The sequence below is a fragment of the Mandrillus leucophaeus genome, unplaced genomic scaffold (genome assembly GCF_000951045.1).
Source record: "Mandrillus leucophaeus isolate KB7577 unplaced genomic scaffold, Mleu.le_1.0 Scaffold1103, whole genome shotgun sequence".
NCBI lineage: Eukaryota > Metazoa > Chordata > Mammalia > Primates > Cercopithecidae > Mandrillus > Mandrillus leucophaeus.
In genome coordinates this window covers 142,130-153,727 of record NW_012099244.1, presented here as the reverse complement: position 1 = coordinate 153,727, position 11,598 = coordinate 142,130, and the positions used below count along the sequence as shown (strand labels likewise).

At 43.1% G+C, this 11,598-nt stretch overlaps 1 pseudogene; it reads right to left on the bottom strand.

Moving 5' to 3' along the window:
* Positions 1-3,283: 3,283 nt before the first annotated feature.
* The window catches only part of LOC105548427, a 26,057-nt pseudogene continuing 17,742 nt past the window's right edge, over positions 3,284-11,598 (bottom strand).

Below are 11,598 nucleotides of genomic sequence, written 5' to 3'. Positions count from 1 at the left end.
AGCCTCCCAAAGTGCTGGGATTATAGGTATGAGCCACCGTGCCTGGCCTGAAAATTTGATAATTAATTTATTGTTGATGGATTTCAGGGTTGTTTCCAGTTTTGGCTATTACAAATAAAGCTGGTGTAAATATTCATGACAAGTCTGTGTATGGACAGAGGCTCTCATTTGTTTTGGGTAAACATCTAGGAGTAAAATAGCTGGATCATATGCTGTATGTGTGTTTAACATTTCAAAACATAGAACATTTGTTTTCCAAATGGCTGTAATTTTTCACAATCCCACCAGCAGTGTATGAGAGTTCCAGTTGCTCCATATTCTCACCAACATTTGCTATGGTCATTTACTTTTATTTTTTATTTTTATTTTTTTGAGATGGAGTCTCACTCTGTCACCCAGGCTGGAGGGCAGGGGCACGATCTCGGCTCACTGCAACCTCCGCCTCCCAGGCTCAAGTGATTCTCTTGCCTCAGCCTCCCAAGTAGCTGGGATTAAAGGTGTGTGTCACGCCCAGCTAATTTTTGTATTTTTAGTAGATATAGGGTTTTGCCATGTTGGCCAGGCTGGTTTGGAACTCCTGACTTCAAGTGATCCACCCACCTCAGCCTCCCAAAGTACTGGGATTACAGGCATGAGCCACTGAGCACGGCCAAGTATTTTTAATTTTAGCAATTCTAATAGATGTGTAATGGTATTACTTTGTGTTTTTGTCTTACATTTCCCTGACGACTAAAAATAGCACCTTTTCATGTGTTTACTTGCCATTCATATATCTTCTTTGAATATAAGATAAGGTGTCTTTTCAAATCTTTTGTCTATTTTAAAATTGATTTTGTAATTTTCTTACTATAGTATTTTGAGAGTGCTTTTATTTCCTGGATACAAGTCCTATGTCAAACAGATTGTTTGCAAATATTTCTTCCTGGTCTATGGCTGGTGTTCTCATTTACTTAATACAGTCTTTCGAAGAGCAGAAGTTTCCAATTTTGGCAAAATCCAATTTATATTTTTTTCTCTTATAGATCATGTATTTGGTGTCATACCTTAAGAATCTTTACTTTACCTAAATTCATGAAGATTTTCTTCTATAAGTTTTAAGTTTAATATGTTTCATACAGGTCTATGATCCATTTTGAGTTAATTTTTGTAAATGGTTCAATGAATCATTGTATCAAGGTTCATTTTACTTGCATATTAATACCCAATTTTTTTTCCAACACTATTTCTTGAAAACCCTATCGTTTTTTCTCTAAATTGTCTGATTTTTTAATCATTTTTATTTCATAAAATCATAAATGGGGTTTTGTAACCCAAAGTTGAAATGTTTATTCTTCATAGCTTCAGAATTTGATAAGCAACTCTAGACTATGCTTTCCAAACCAGTCTTCTTGGCTATTTTTCAGACTTCTGAGATCTAGTATTAAACTGCTTGATTCTAAATGTATGATTTTAGAGAACTATTCTCCATTGTTGACAAGAGTTTTCTGAAAACAGTCTATCAAATATAAAGAATGGTTTCTAAGAATCAGTAGTGACTTAAGAAATATTAAAACACTTATCAATAAATCAATTACTCATTTTAAAAATAACAGAACTAGTGCTATTCTCTGTCATAAAAGAGAACACATAAAATTAAATTGTTTTTATAGACTTTGGTAATCTTTTATTCCCCACACAGGCCTTCAATCCTACTTAAAGACCTTTGATGCACAGTAACCATCAGGATTTACTGAGTAAAATCCCAGGTATTAACCATGGCCCTAAAATGTGCTATTCCAAAGAGAAAGAGGTTCGTTGATGGAATCTTTTTTTTTTTTTTCCTGAAGATGGAGTCTCGCTCTGTTGCCCAGGCTGGAGTGCAGTGGCACGATCTCAGCTCACTGCAACATCCAACTCCCTGGTTCAAGCGATTCTCCCCTCTCAGCCTCCCAAGTAGCTGGGGTTACAGGTGTTTGCCACCAAGCCCAGCTAATTTTTATATTTTTAGTAGAGACAGGGTTTCACCACATTGGCCAGGCTGGTCTCGAACTCCTGACCTCTAGTGATCCACCCACCTTGGCCCCCAAAGTGCTGGGATTACAGGTGTGAGCCACCACACCAGCCAGATGAAAATATTTTTAAAATCAACTTTGGGTATAACATGGCATACTGCCCACCAAACAAAAAAGAAAATCTAAATCTTCTTCCTTTTACAGCAGTGCCCACCTTTACTCCGAAGATTACAACGTATTTACCTTTTATGCTTGTTTGTGTTTTTGACTGCCTAATCTAACATTTAACTTTTTAAAATTCTGCATTTCAGTGTAGTAAGAGTTATTTTTCAAATGATCTTCACAGTCTGGAACACAGACACCAGAGCAACACTCTCAAGTCACACTGTTTGACCATAATGAAGAGAAGAAAATGGACTGATATCTGAAGATCTGTATTCCTTCTGCTCGGAAGATGAGGAAGTTTTTAACATAGGAGCAACACAGAACTTCATTCCTCAGGAGCTCCTTTCAATGCAGAATGCGGCCGGGCGTGGTAGCTCATGCCTGTAATCCCAGCACTTTGGGAGGCTGAGGCGGGTAGATCACAAGGTCAGGGGTTCGAGACCAGCCTGACCAACGTGGTGAAACCCTGTGTCTACTAAAAATACAAAAATTAGCCGGACGTGGTGGCGGGCGCCTGTAATCCTAGCTACTCAGGAGGCTGAGGCAGGAGAATCACTTGAACCTGAGAGATGGAGGTTGCAGTGAGCCGAGATCACGCCATTGCACTCCAGCCTGAGTGACAGAGCGAGACTCTGTCTCAAAAACAACAACAATGAAACAAACAAACAAACAAAAACCCCACAGAATCCTTCAATTCAACAAGTAAATATCCTATTCTTAAAAAGTAAAGTTTGGTCACTAAGAAGGACTGAACAAAAATTATTCCCCTCCCCCCAAACACAACTAGAGCAGCTGTAATCAGGCCCCCTTCTCCCCACAAAAACAGGGAAGTTGTCGGGGCTGAAGACTTTAAGTGTGACATTTCAGTTCCTAAAACATCGCTGCTGCTTGCTCAAAGTTCTAGGTCTATGTATTTCCTTCTCTAATATGTCCCCATGCATAAGTTTATTTCCATACATACAAACATGCACATATGTGCACTCACACATGCACACACAGACACACATACACACCTTCTCTCAAGTCAGACACTTGTGTTTGTTGATAAATCATGAGGATTATGGACTAGGTGTGTATAGGGTTTCTTAGGTGCTTTGTAAACATCAGAGTCACTTGGGTCCTTTTCTTTAAAAGCCTAAAATCCAATTATGCCACAAATGACCACTGCTTTTCCACACGCTGGTCACAGCTGCATACTGATGAAGGGAAGAGAAAAAGTCCTTAGAATTGATGTTTAAGTAGGAAGGCAAAGAGACAATCTCAGACAATCTGATGTGCCGGGGAAGAAAGTTTAATGCGCTGTCCACAGGACCAAACTTTGATACTAAATCAGGATCAGGAGAACCATCTGAACTAAGTAAACTACCTAACATAGCTACATCCAAATCTGTGGGGGTCGCTTTTGCTTCTGGGCTACTAACTGGCAAATGTCCTGAGCAGCTCTCAGAATATCTGCTTTTCCATCTACTGGGGACAGCACCTTCACCGCCAAATGGCAATTTAGAACTTCATCATCTTTGTCATTACTATTTGCAAACTCTGGTGAGTATTTTGAACAATCTAGGCCCAGAATTTTTGCTGTTGTTTTAAAATTTCATCCATCAATCTGGAATTACTTCTTTTGAAAAGATTGGTGGTCGTAGACGCGAATGTAGGAGGTGGCCACAGCCACACACCACACCACGAGGCGTGCGACGTCCAAGAAACTGGGCTCTTGTTCCACCGTGGTATCACCAGGCCCACGTGCACATCTAAATTGTTTTCTGAATCTTCGTTGAAAATCAGTTGTTCATATAGGTGTGGTCTATTTCTGGGCACTCTATTCTGCTCCTTTGGTCTATTTGTCCATCTTTACACCAATCCCACATTGTCTTGATGACTGCAGGATTTAATAAGTCTTGAAATCAAGTCATAATAGCCTTCCAACTTTGTCAAAGTTGCTTTGGCTATTCAAGGTCCTTTGCATTTCTATATGGATTTCAAAAGTGGCTTGTTGGCTGGGGGTGGTGGCTCAAGCCTGTAATCCCAGCACTTTGTAAACATCACTTTGTAAACTGCCAACGCAGGTGGATCACATGAGGCCAGGAGTTCAAGAGCAGCCTGGGCAACATGGTGAAACCCTATCTCTACTAAAAATACAAAAATTAGCCTGGTGTGGTGGTGCATGCCGATAGTCCCAGCTACTCAGGAGGCTGAGGCAGGAGAATTGCTCGAATCTGGGAGGCGGAGGTTGCAGTGGCAGAGATCGCACCACCGCACTCCAGATTGGGTGACTGAGTGAGACTCCGTCTCAAAAAAAAAAAAAAAAAAAAAGAAAAAGCGGCTTGTCAAGTTCTGTGAAAAAGCCTGCTGGAATTTTGATTGGGATTGCACAGAAGGATGCATTTCTGAGCGTTTCTGAGAGATGCATCTTCGAAGGTAGGACAGGGGCTAGCTCCAGTATTTAACACTGGCAAACCCTGGGGAACTAATCCAGTGCTCCCTTGACTGGCATTTTGGGGCCCTCTTTTGTATAACCAGCTCACACCCAAATCAGGACACAGCCAGCCTCCCTGCCCTGCTGTTTGGCCAGGTTCACATTTCTGTCTCACTGAATCTGCACAGGAGAACAGACGCATCTGCAGCTCATGAGCTGCTCATTTGCTGGTTAAGTGGGAGCCCCACTGTCCCCACCCCACACAGCAGTGACATGAGGGATAGTGAGATTTCTGAACCAGTAAATCCAATTGGCCCCTGGCTGGTCTGTTACTGAGGTGTACAAGCCTAATGTATAGTAGTTTTCCGGATGGAATAGAAAGGTTAAAACTCTACTTAAAACATCAAGCATAGGCCGGGTGCAGTGGCTCACACATGTAAACCCAGCACTTTGGGAGGCTGAGGCGGGCAGATTACCTGAGGTCAGGAATTTGAGAACAGCCTGGCCAACATAGTGAAACCCCATCTCTATTAAAAATACAGAAAGTAGCCGGGCATGGTGGTGTACACCTATAGTTCCAGCTACTTGGGAGGCTGAGACAGGAGAATCACTTGAACCCGGGAGGCAGAAGTTGCAGTGAGCTGAGATCATGTCACTATACTCTAGCCTGGGTGACAGAGCGAGACTCTGTCTCAAACAAAAAACAAAAAACAAAAAACAAAACAAAACAAAACAAAAAAAGCATGAAACAACACTGCCTTTATCTATTAAGCTTACAGCATTTTCCAAAGAAGACATTTTTTCAACCTGGTAGACAGAAATCCCTGCTATTTCTCTGAGATGGGACAAGAACGCTAGACTACTTTTTAAAATCCAGTCTAAATTCTCTAATGCAAATCCAGTTATTTCTTTCTTTCTTCTTTCTTTTCTCTTCTCTTCTCTTTTCTTTCCTTTCTTCTTTCCTTCCTTTCTTTTCCTTTCTTTTCTTTCTCTCTTTCTTTCTCTCTCTCTCTCTCTCTCTCTCTCTCTCTTCTCTTTCTTTCAGCCAGAGTTTCCACGCTTGTCCAGGCTGGAGTGCAATGTTGCCATCTCAGCTCACTGCAACCTCCACCTCCCTGTTTGAAGCGATTCTGCTGCCTCAGCCTCCTGAGTAGCTGGGATTACAGGTGCCCACCACCACGCCTGGCTAATTTTTTTGTATTTTAGTAGAAATGGGATTTCACCATGTTAGCCAGGCTGGTCTTGAACTCCTGACCTCTGGTCATCCTCCTGCTTCGGCCTCCCAAAGTGCTGGGATTATAGGTGTGAACCACCACACCCAGCCTGTCTGTGATTTCTTAACAAGGACAAGAGGGGGAAACCTGTTCATTTTCCTAAACTACTCTCTGTCTACACAATCCGTCCTTGGTCCCTCACACGAAGCACTTACGGTCTATCCAAGGTCCTGACTTGGGGAGCTGACAGGATTCTCCAGAAAGAGACAGAGACTGATCGTCAGGACCACTCTTCAGATGCCTCAAAACCTGTTTCTGTTTGCAAATGACCCTGGGTCTAACTATCATGGCATTTTTGATCCTCCTATTGTTCTATTAATCCACAGTAATCGTCTTAATGTGTGAAATCCAAACTTGTTATGTAGGAAGTGCTGTTGCTGGGAACTGAGAAATAGAATTTTTTGGATCACAAAAGCAGCATGCAGAGGATTTATGGAAAAGTTGCTGTAAGCTGCTGTGGTTACAGTTTAGGAAGTGTGGTTATTCGAATAATCATTTTGAGCCTATTTTTTCTCTTAAATACTGGGAAGGGGATTAGGGCCAGTATCGCCTTCTGCTGAGGTTGTTAGCTCTCCTCCCTCACCGGCCAGCGAAGGAGGGCCTCCAAAGGAAGCCTCCGCCCTGGGTATCTAGGTGGTTAAGCTATTTCTTGGTACCAGCCTTACTCTTCATGAATCTTCTCTTTATTCATTCAGTTCCCTGGGGATTCCATCTGATTTCCTTTCCTCTTCACATCTTTTATTAATTATCGACCCCTTAAAGTTCTTCTTCCAAAACCAATTCCAAAGTGGAAAGAATTTGTCAGTTTCTCTTCTTGCTGTCCCTTATTCTCTTATTCACAAATATTTACTGAACACCTATGATGTGTTTATCAATGTTTGAGTCAGACTCCATCTCTGTCCTGGTGAAAATGACAAGAGTGAGGCAGACAGATACTAAACGAGCAGACAACGATATGTACTTGAACGGAAGATGCATGGTATTCTAGATTTTAATATTTCTGAAATTGAAAAGCATCTTATAGGTGATGATGAGAGGGAGGGAGGGAGGGAGAGAGGGAGGGATTGTGAGAGAGAGAGAGAGAGAGAGGAACCACCAAGTTAGAGGAGAGCAGTGTAATATAGTTATTCTTTAACACTTTTAGGTTTTACCTCTGCCATTTGACTGAATGCGTCTAAATAATTTACTGAAGCTGCTGTCTTATGTTGCATTCCTCCCAGAGGCAGAGCCTGAGACAAGGGCTTGCATATGGGTGTTTGTTTGGACTAGTGATCCTAGAGAACAGAAGTAAGGGATTATGCAATGTGGAGGAGGGAAGCCAATGGCAGGTGCGTGATGAGTCAGTTGGCACATGGGCAAGTGGGGTTCAATCCTTCTGGAGACTTCTGATGGGCCATGTAGAACAGGCTCTAGAATTGTCCACCCTAGAGGTAGAAGGGGAAGCATTTATCCACCAGCTTTACACTTCCACAGGCATGGGTACCACACTGCAGAGCTGGAGAAGTCTAGCTATGTGAGGCAGCTGAGGTGAGGTACGTTCAGATTACACCTGCTGCTGGGCCAATGCTTGGAGACAGTGGTGAACTGAGAAGAGGAGATGCAGCAGAAATAATGTTTGATACAGGCCAGGCGTGGTGGCTCACACCTGTAACCTCAGCACTTTGGAAAGTCAAGGTGGGCGGATCATCTGAGGTCAGGAGTTCAAGACCAGCCTGCCCAACATGGTAAAACCCCATCTCTACTAAAATACAAAAATTAATTGGGCATGGTGGCATGTGCCTGTAGTTCCAGCTACTAGTGAGGCTGAGGCAGGAGAATTGCTTGAACCTGAGAGGCAGAGGTTGTAGTGAGCTGAGATAATGCCACTGCACTCCAGCCTGGGTGACAGAGGGAGACCCTGCCTTAAAAAAAAAAAAAAGTTCAGTACAATTGCTATTTTTTTCTCCTATTTGCTAAGAATGTTCATAGCAGCTTTATTCACAATAGCCCCAACCTGGAAACAATCCTGAAGTCCATCAACAGGAGAATGCATAAACAAATTGTGGTATATCTGTCCACTGAAATCCTGCTCAGCCACAAAGAAGAATGGACGGCTGATACATGCAACAACATGAGATAGGGTCTTGCTATGTTGCCCAAGCTGGTATCAAACTCCTGGCCTCAAGTGATCCTCCAGCTTCAGCCTCCCAAAGTGCTGGGATTATAGGCATGAGTCACTGTACCCGGCCTACAAGATTCCACTTACATAAGTTAAAGAACAGGCAGGCTGGACATAGTGGCTCACACCTGTAATCCCAGCACTTTGGGAGGCTGAGGTGGGCAGGTCACTTGAGCTCAGGAGTTCAAGACCAGCCTGGGCAACATGGCAAAACCCCATCTCTATTATCTCTAATAGAAAAATTAGCTAGGCATAGTGGCGTGCACCTGTAGTCCCAGCTACTTGGGAGGCTGAGGTTGGGGCATTGCTTGAGTCCAGGAAGTTGAGGCTGCAGTGAGCCAAGATTGCACCACTGCACTCCAGCCTGGGTAACAGAGGAAAACCTTGTTTCAAAAAAAAAAAAAAAGAGCAGGCCTGGCATGGTGGCTAATGCTTGTAATCCCAGAACTTTGGCATGCCAAGGTGGGTGAATCATCTGAGGTCGGGAGTTCAAGACCAGCCTGGCCAACATGGCGAAACCCTACTAAAAATACAAAATACAATCTCTACTAAAAATACAAAAATTAGCTGGGCATGGTGGTGTGCACCTATAGTCCTAGCTACTCAGGAGACTGAGGCAGGAGAATTGCTTGAACTCAGGGGACAGAGGTTGCAGTGAGCTGAGATTGTATCACTGCATGCATTCCAGCCTAGGCAATACAGCAAGACTCCATCTCAAAAAAAAAAAAAAAAAAAAAAGAGCAGGCAAAACTAATCCATTGAAGGGGAGGTGATTAGAGCAGTGGCTGTCTCTGGTAGAGTACAGGGATTAACTGCAAAGAAGTATGAGAGAACTTTCTGAGATGATAGGAATTGCCCATATTTTAATAAGTATGTGGACTGTATGGTTTATGCACTCATCAAAATTCATTGAATTGTAGGCTCTCTTTATTTCTTTATATATATATATATATAGAGAGAGAGAGAGAGAGACAGAGAGAGAGAGCATATATATAAAAAATTGTATGTGCACTCTGTCTCTTTCTATATATATGTGTATAAATTTTACCTTAGAAAAAGAGCCATAAAGAAATAGTTAACTCTAGGTAGTAGATGCACTTCTCGCAGTGGTAAAACTTACCTCTGGAAGTATTTTCTGTGTCCTCAAGTCTCCAGCAGATGAATAGTGTGTATTTAGGATAATGAGAACTACGCTTCTTGCTCTTGTAAAAGGGCATTATAAATATGGACAGAGCAAGACGGGCGGATCACGAGGTCAGGAGATCGAGACCATCCTGGCTAACACAGTGAAACTCCGTCTCTACTAAAAAATACAAAAAAACTAGCCAGGCGAGGTGGCGGGCGCCTGTAGTCCCAGCTACTCGGGAGGCTGAGGCAGGAGAATGGTGTAAACCCGGGAGGCGGAGCTTGCAGTGAGCTGAGATCCGGCCACTGCACTATAGCCTGGGCAACAGAGCGAGACTCCGTCTCAAAAAATAAATAAATAAATAAATAAATAAATATGGACAGAGTGAAGACTAGAATGTACCCTGTGGTGTTGGATGTATCCATGTGAACTCATGGTTTTCTATGGATTAACAGAGATAGAGACGGACCTACGTATATATGTTTATGTGTGTTTGCACACACATGCACGCACACACACACCATTTCCTAGCTCTATCTGCTGAAAGGGCCTAGAAGCAATGACACACCAGGAAGAATGAGCATGCTTAGAACTGGGATCTTGGTTTCTAAATACCATTCTCTACTAAGATAAACCAGGGCTCTTTTTAGAAACAGCTGGCTCTAGGACTGGGGCAGGGGAAGTACAAAATGACCCTGAAACATATTAGATAGACAGTAGCTCCAAGGCTGACAGAGAGTATCAAAAAGACAGTGGAACCAACTTGAAGGAGTCCCCAGTGGTCAAACATGGGGGCAATCTGAGCATAAAAATAAACAGTGATAGTAATGGACATTAGCAGTCACGGAACTGATGATGAACTAAATTGAAATGACACTAAACTAAGAGTATTCATCAATAAAATTAAGCAGGACTGGAGTAGCAGCAATTGGAGACAGCATCATTCATGTCCAGATAAACAGCATCCTTTCCCTGAACTGCAGGATCCCAACAATCCAAGGATGCACAAGGGCAGCCAAGTCACCAAGAACTTCAAGCTGCCATTTAGACTTCGGCAAAGTACCCGGCTTAGAATCCGCCAGGCGTGGTGACTCACGCCTGTAATCCCAGCATTTTGGGAGGCTGAGGCAGGTGGATCATGAGGTCAAGAGTTTGAAACCAGCCTGGCCAACATTGTGAAAGCCCATCTCTACCAAAAACATAGAAAATTAGCCAGTCATGGTGGCGTACACCTGTAGTCCCAGCTACTCGAGAGGCTGAGGCAGGAGAATTGCTTGAACCCCGGAGGCGGAGGTTGCAGGGAGCTGAGATCACACCATTGAACTCCAGCCTGGGCAACAGTGGAAGATTTCGTCTCAAAAAAAAAAAAAAAAGAATCGTCTGTGTTAATTCTAGTCACTTCTAACCCTAGTACCAGTAACTGTAGCATGCTTAGTAGCTGTGGAAGGTATGAATCTTGACTCACAAACTCAAAGTGTACATAAAGTATCGATTTCTTTGTTTTCATTATATCAAACTAAATCTTTCAACTCCTCAGCCTCCTAGGCTGGGAGAAAATTACATTGTCATTGGTGTTAAGGTCTCTTCTCTTCCCAGCTCTCAACAGAAGTTGGCCATTCTCTGTGGTGCCTAAAACAGGCAAGACACCATCCTGTGTTTTGTGTTCTCTTTATCTTCACTCAGTCATTTTTTTTTTTTTTTTTTTTTTTTAAGATGGGGTCCCTTGTTGTTGCCCAGACTGGAGTAAAGTGGTACGATCATGGCTCACCGCAGCCTTGACCTCCCAGGCTGAGGCAATCCTCCCACCTCAGCCTCTTGAGTAGCTGGGACTAGAGGTGCATGCCACCATGTCCGGCTAATTTTATTTTATTTTATTTTACTTTTATTTTGACAAGGAGTCTCAGTCTGTTGCCCAGGCTGGAGTGCAGTGGTACAATCTCGGTTCACTGCAACTCCTCCCTCCTGGATTCAAGCGATTCTCTTACCTCAGCCTCCTGAGTAGCTGGGATGACAGGCGCGCACCACCATGCCTGGCTAATTTTTGTATTTTTAGTAGAGATGGGGTTTCACCATGTTGGCCAGGCTAGTCTCGAACTCCTGACCTCCTGCTTCGGCCTCCCAAAGTGTTGGGATTGCAGGCGTGAGCCACCATACCCAGCCTTATCTTCATTTTTTATACCTGCCAAGGTTTCTTTCAGTCTGGTTGGTCTCTGCTTCCTTGAGGCCGGGAGCCTTATGGTTGGGGCCCTGCTCATCAAGTCAGCCTTTCTGAAATCTTCACAACCTGGGAGAAGCAGAGAGCAGAGCCCACTGGCTGGAAGGAATCCCTCCTGCTGCCTTTTCTTGCCTCAGAGGCAAATGCTTCTCTCTCATTGGTGTCCTCAAAATAGGAGCACATTATCTTCTTTGTGAACTCCAATTTCAGAAAAATAAAGCCCAGGGAAAAAGCATTTTAAAAGCAATTTCAC